We start from the raw sequence: 7,239 nt of genomic DNA, 5'->3' as shown, positions 1-7,239 counted from the left end.
ATAACTTTTTAAAGAAGTAATAAGTAAAAAGTAACTTATTCTTATTCCTGAGTAACTTGCCCAACAGTGACGTCTGACTTATTAAAGCACATTACAGACTTTTAATCTCTCTCTCTCTGTATTTTACCTTAAATCTGACAACTTTCAATTCAGGCTTGTGCCACTAAAATGTTTTTGGAGCACCGTTATGTTTATGCAAAGATGGAAATGAGGCAAGAGCGTGCGCCAAAGAACGCTTCTTAACCGCCAGGCCACCACAAAACCCAGAACTCATTTCTTTATGGAGCTGCTTCGTGCAGGAGGGCATCATCATGTTGAAACAGGAAAGAGACAAAAACACAAACTGTTGATACAAAGCTGGAAGCATCAACCAGGAAAAACTGCTGCAGAACATCAGTGTCAACATAAGTTTGGCTGAGTAGTAGTCAGTAGGAATGTTGCAGGCGGAGGAGACACATTAAGACACAATAACCTCTAATGCATCTTTAGTGTGTTATAGATATAAAACACCACAACAGCAATGTGAAATGCAAGATGCGTGCGTGTGTGTAACAGTACCAACATTATCTAGCACAAGAGGAAGTGCAGGGAGCTGGTGTGACTGTGACTTCCTCTGGCGTCTCAGTGAAGCAACATCAATAAGTCGGATTCATGTGAAAGAGTGCAGAAGTGAGCGGCTCCACGTGCGAGGTCCTGCAGCTCTGTGGAGGATCTGAAACTCAGGAGAGTACGCTCAGCTGCAAATACATAAACAAATTAGTAAAAAAGCCACAAAGCTGCCTAAACATCCAGCCAATCAGAGGGGAGCTGAAGTTAGACGTTAAGCTGTGTGGAAGTGAAATGTTGATCAATTCAGCTTCTCCAGAGCAAGGGCAGCTGAGGCTCATGGGTAATGTAGTGTTTGGAGCCCTTTTAAATGCAACGAGACATTTGGGAGTGTTTATCAATGTACAGTATGTGTAAATAACTTCTCCTATGAAGACGTGTTTTATAGATTGTCTTTACATTATCTGTTCATACAGCAGCCTCCACTTATGGGTGTCAGACGTTACTAAACACTTAGATCTGCGTACAACTGCATTATAATCTGTTAATAAATGTTTATATAATTCATGTTAATGCTAAATAGGAGGTTAAAGTTAAATAATGTCAGAATCTGCACGTAACTGAAAGTTAAGGTCTGTGATTGGATGTTTCTTACCCAAATGCACCTTGGGAGTTGTAGTTGACTTCTCAACATCATTTTGTTACACAGGCTTTTAACTTTTGCTCTCATATTAAAGAACCAGCTTTAATAGCACAGTTTGTTCATCGTCTCTACTGATGAACAGAACAGTTCTGCTCTGGGGAACCATGAGTCTTCCACCAGAGAGAAAGAGCTGGTGGAGAACACGAGGTAAATAACAGCCCAAGACACCTGACAGTGATGTCACAGTAACACCTGTACCTGTAAGGTGAGACGTTAAACCACCGAAGGTCAGCAAAGACAAGACTTTCTGGACTCTATTGTTGATGCAGATTGCGGATCCCTCTGAGACCACTTTATGATCTGGGGCTGCTGCACGTGTCCTCACTGATGCTCTTGTGTCTGTCACAATGACTGCTAAAGGCTCAGCAGGAAATCTATTGTTTGGGCCCAAATGCAGACAACAGAGGCAGAGCAGGTTCAGTGCAGTGGTTTTAATGAGCACACCAACTACAACAGGGGCAAAACGTACTGGCGGGTTGTAAGGCAAGCAGACATCAAAAAATAAAGTCCTGAAACACGAGGGATAGAGCTTTACCTCCAGACAAAATACACTGACGAACAAGCAAAGACTGAATATACAACACGTCCTCATTTAGAGACAGAATAGGTCCTTAGTTGATTCCTCTAAAACAACCTATGTGAGTGTTTTTAATGACTCACAAAACAACATATATGACCGTTCTGTTCTCCACTGCAACACAAGGAGGTTAGTTTAGGCACACACCCCTGTGATGGTTAGGGTAAGGGGCTGTCACGATAATGCCAGCTCTAACGATAATGTTAGCTAACACTAGCACTAAAGGTAGCTAATGCTCTGAAAAAATGCTAATGCTAATGCCAGCTAAGGCTACAGGATACGCTACCTAAAACGCTAAAAATAAGCACACTGCCAACACTAGCTAGCTAACGCAAATAATAATATGACAAAATCTGGTGTTGGCTTTTTGTTTCACACGGGAACCAATCTCCGGTCTCCCAGGGGAAGGTCGCCTAAATACACTGAACAAAATTATGAACGCAACACTTTTGTTTTTACCTCCATTTATCATGAGCTGAAAGATCTAAGACTTTCTCTATGTACACAAAAGGCCTATTTCTCTCAAATATTGTTCACAAATCTGTCAAAATCTGTGTTCGTGAGCACTTCTCCTTTGCCGAGATAATCCAGAAACCAGTCAGTATCTGGTGTGACCACCATTTGCCTCACGCAGTGCAACACATCTCCTTCACATCGAGTTGATCAGGTTGTTTATTGTGGCCTGTGGAGTGTTGGTCCACTCCTCTTCAATGGCTGTGCGAAGTTGCTGTCAGGTCGAGACCCCGATGAGGATGACGAGTATGCAGATGAGCTTCCCTGAGACGGTTCCTGACAGTTTGAGCAGAAATTCTTTGGTTATGCAAATCGATTGCTGCAGCTGTCCGGGTGGCTGTTCTCAGGCGATCTTGGAGGTCCTGGGCTGGTGTGGTTATACGTGGTCTGCGGTTGTGAGGCCGGTTGGATGTACTGCCAAATTCTCTGAAACGCCTTTGGAGACGGCTTATGGTAGAGAAATGAACGGGCAACAGCTCTGGAGGACATTCCTGCACTCAGCGTGCCAACTGCACGCTCCCTCAAAACTTGCGACATCTGTGGCGTTGTGCTGTGTGATGGAACTGCACATTTTGGAGTGGCCTTTTATTGTGGCCAGCCTAAGGCCTTTTATTGTGGCCAACCTAAGGCCTTTTATTGTGGCCAGCCTAAGGCCTTTTATTGTGGCCAGCCTAAGGCCTTTTATTGTGGCCAACCTAAGGCCTTTTATTGTGGGCAGCCTAAGGCCTTTTATTGTGGCCAGCCTAAGGCCTTTTATTGTGGCCAGCCTAAGGCCTTTTATTGTGGCCAACCTAAGGCCTTTTATTGTGGCCAACCTAAGGCGCACCTGTGCAGTACCCATACTGTATGATCAGCATCTTGATATGCCACACCTGTGAGGTGGATGGATTATCTCGGCAAAGGAGAAGCGCTCACTAACACAGATTTTGACAGATTTGTGAACAATATTTGAGAGAAATAGGCCTTTTGTGTACATAGAGAAAGTCTTAGATCTTTGAGTTCAGTTCATGATGAATGCGGGCAAAAACAAATAATTTTTTTCAGTGTATGTAACCATCCACCCCCACCATCTCCAAAATAGGGTTTTTGTGGTTATTTATATCATCCACATGGTGTTTTTTCACATGCACTTCGTCACGCGGCCGCAAGAAGTCACTCATAACACCATTTTAAGCCCTTCAGCTATCGACGCATGCTGTCGTTTTCGGGGTGAGGACGGGCTGACATATACTAGTGAGGATGAGATAATGAGACACAGGTGAACTTAATGAGGGAGGAGCAAACAATCACACAAGGGAGAGGGAGAAGTGAACCAAAATGAGATGAGAGGAAAATACCAAAATAAAACAGGAAACACGGGGAAAAAAGTTAACAAAGACACAAGAAGAACCATTTAATAAAATAAAACAGGAAATAACTCAGTGTCTGAGCGTGAGCAGAGAGCGGAGGCCGTTTGAGCAGCACAGCAGTGAACATGGTGTCACCATCACACGTTACGCCGTCACACATGGAGCAAATGATCAGCTGAATTTGTTTTACTGACACTGACAAAAGGTTGTTTTCCTCTTTAAGCCAATAAAACCCTTCCTCTGCCTCTCTTCGTCTTCCTCCACTTGGTCACATGACCTTCCTGCTCGCTCGCCCACTGCTTGATTTCACTGCCGATTCACCATCATCTCCCTCTCTCTTCCCCTCCCTCCTCTGTTCTCACTTCCTTGCTTTGAATAAATGCTCCCTCTCTCTCTCTCTCTCTCTCTCTATCGATTAGTCCGACAAGGACATTATGGCTGATGTATGACATTACATGGAGGAGAGAGAGGGAGATCAGTGATTATCACCTCGAGGCCTCTTTGTCTGATGTTCCTTTTGTTCCAAATATATCGCAACGCTTTTACAATCATTATTCAAAAGTCACTTCTTCGTCCAAACCAAAGCTCATTCTGAAAATCGCTGTTTTTACTTTCCCTCTGTTTAATTCTGTCTTATTATGACTCTAAAATCAATTACTGGAATCGCTTCAGTTACAGTAAATACACACATATTTGTGCATCACATTCAACTTTTATCATATCAATCAGAATTAAATATTGACCTTTATGTGCACGATGTGTTCACAAGAACGAGACGAGAAGATATTTGAACAATATTCTGAATAAATCTTTCATTAGACCGTTAATTTCCTGCACCAATTTATGGTGGAAAAGCTTTTATTTACATAAAGGGAAACACAAAATTCAGGTGTCAGGTTACAATTCAAAATATAAAAATATAATCAATCTAAAGCAGCTCTCAGTCTTTCTGTGCTGCTTTAGATCTGTTTCTCCTGTAGATCAACTTTTCTTATGTAATATCATCCCTGCTGCTCACATGCAGGCATCATTTAGTCTTCCCTCCTCTTTTGTCGTGTTTACAGGGAGAGAACAGAAAACTTGGCCAAAAAGAAACTGTGCCAATACGTTGTTGAAGTTACTGATTAGTGCTGCATGTTTTTGGGGTCATTTTATAATCAGCAGCTTGTTTTTCTTTTAGCATAACACACATTTGTTTCTTCTGAATTTTAACTGCATTGCATGTTTTCTTGTTGCGCAAAATTATTTATGAAGTATTTTTATTTGTTGGTTAACATTTCTTGTTACTGTTTTTCAGTATTTTTCAACAAATGATTTCAAAAAGAGAGAGACATGTTTTCAGCGACACCTAAGAACACGGGTTATTTTTGACCCATGTTGTGCATTAGAAGGGGTTTGCACAGCGTGTGCATGAAAAGCTTGAACCTGCAGTGGAGCTTTTGTGAGAGTAATTACAACACTGTGGGCAAAAAACACATCTCTACCGGTGTTCTGATCTGTTATGCTTCCTTGTTGAAAAATGCTACCTTAATGCAAATGGATGGTATCTAACCCGACTCCTGAACATAACCACATGCAAAGAACTGCAAAGTAGGCAGGGTAACTCCGGTAATCTGCATGTATAGAGAGATTTACCTGCAGGTGAGAGAGTTAATCAGCGTTGTGGAACAGAAGAAGCTGAAACATGTAGGTTTCAGGACTGTGGTTCCAGGAAGGTTTCCTCTCTGACCTGAGGATTCTGGAGGAAGAACAGATATCCATCAACAGCACATAGAAACGCAGCTACAACAGTCCTGTTACTGGTCTTACTGTGTGTGTGTGTCAGTGTTTTTAAAGGAGTCTCTGCAGCTTTACAGGCCTGCAGCCCGAGGCTGCACATTTACTGCTGGAATTCAGTTTGAAGGAACGAGCTGAGACAGTGAGGGGCTCAAAGACCTACAACGTCTCCTTCAGCAGACCTCCTCTGTTTCCTGTTCCTCTTCCAGACCTCCTGCCTCTGACGAAATCCTGCAACCTGTTCAGTGGTTTTTCCTGGAAAGCTTCTGTACCAGATGCTGCGTCTGTGCTGCTGTGCAAGGCACCGAGTTCCCTCTACAAAACTTACCATCACTACTTTTGCTACTGCAATTATTACTACATCCACTGGTGCTTCTACTATCACCAAAATCCTTAATGTTGCCAGTCACACTTAACTAAATGAAGCACAGGAAGAAATACAAATTCAAGAAACAAGAAGTCAGTCTCTACAGCTTTCGTAAAATGTACTGTACACTTACTCTCTTAGTCATGAAGAAAGAAACACATGTGCTCGTATTTTGGTAATATCCAAAATAAATCCAGCTCACGGTGCATTCAAGAGCTCTTCAGATGGCCCTATTTCTCAAGTTGTGAAGTTCTTCTTCTATCCCCTACAATTACCTTGTATTGATTGAACTTTTTGTTAAGTTTTGCTAACTTCTTTTCTTTTATTTACCCTATTTGATGCGATATGTGTCATTAGCTCCTTTTATTAGTATGTATTGTCAGTTGTAGATCTGTATTTTATGCTCTGTTGATTCTTGTATTTTGTTCCTCAAATGTAAGTCGCTTTGGAAAAAAGCGTCTGCCAAATGAGTAAATGTAAATGTATTCAGACACCCCATGAATGCACCATCAGTCACTGCTCCCCCCTCCCTGGGGGAGTGGGCAGGAGAAGCTCTGTTAAATAATATGTGTGAGCTTCCATTTGTCCAAATTTCACTTCTCTTCTTACTTCTAATAACCCAGTGGACCCCTACCACTAACGTTACTTCTTCTTCTTCATAAGTATTCAGCGTAGTGATGAAACCTGCTCTGTAGTGCAGTTTGTCTGTTTTGGGCTACTGTAGAAACATGGCGGTGCAACATGGGCCCTTCCATGTAAGAGGACCCGCTGTGTATGTAGACAGAAATGACTCATTCTAAGGCAATAGAAACATAACGGTTCATTATGTAAGGTATTTGTACACCAATGAAAACATATATTGCATTTCAGTCAATAAATCCTCAGAAATATTACACACAGAACCTTTAAGTCACATAACCAACCTTATTGTGACGTTTCACAATGTTAACCACCAAGGCGTCTTGACCAAGCGTCCATATGTGACGAATTTGGAGTGAGAATGTGTTGATCTCAAAGATAAAACACGAAGTTGTGGTTAATAGCCAAAGTACGTTCACATGTCTGAGTTTAAAATAAAAATAAAACTGGATTCAATCCAAACGAACGATAGTGAGAACGTGCAGGGTGCAAGACAAGACTGACAGTCGTGCTCATGAATCAGTTCTTTTCTTCTCCATGACCCCTCCTGCTCTCCGTAGTTAATTAATTAATTAACATACTTTATTCTCTCAGGAAATGAAACAATGTGCGGATCAATGCATGTAAATCACTGTGACATTAGAATGTCAATTAAACTCCACAAAACAACATCAAACCTCTAAATTCAGTGCTTTCATAGTTATTTAACTTTCCACAATTAGCTTTAGCTCCATTTCCTCCACAAGAGCGTCCAACAACAAGACACTCA

Source organism: Micropterus dolomieu, linkage group LG06 (assembly GCF_021292245.1).
Source record: "Micropterus dolomieu isolate WLL.071019.BEF.003 ecotype Adirondacks linkage group LG06, ASM2129224v1, whole genome shotgun sequence".
NCBI lineage: Eukaryota > Metazoa > Chordata > Actinopteri > Centrarchiformes > Centrarchidae > Micropterus > Micropterus dolomieu.
Note: the sequence above shows the minus strand (reverse complement) of the source record.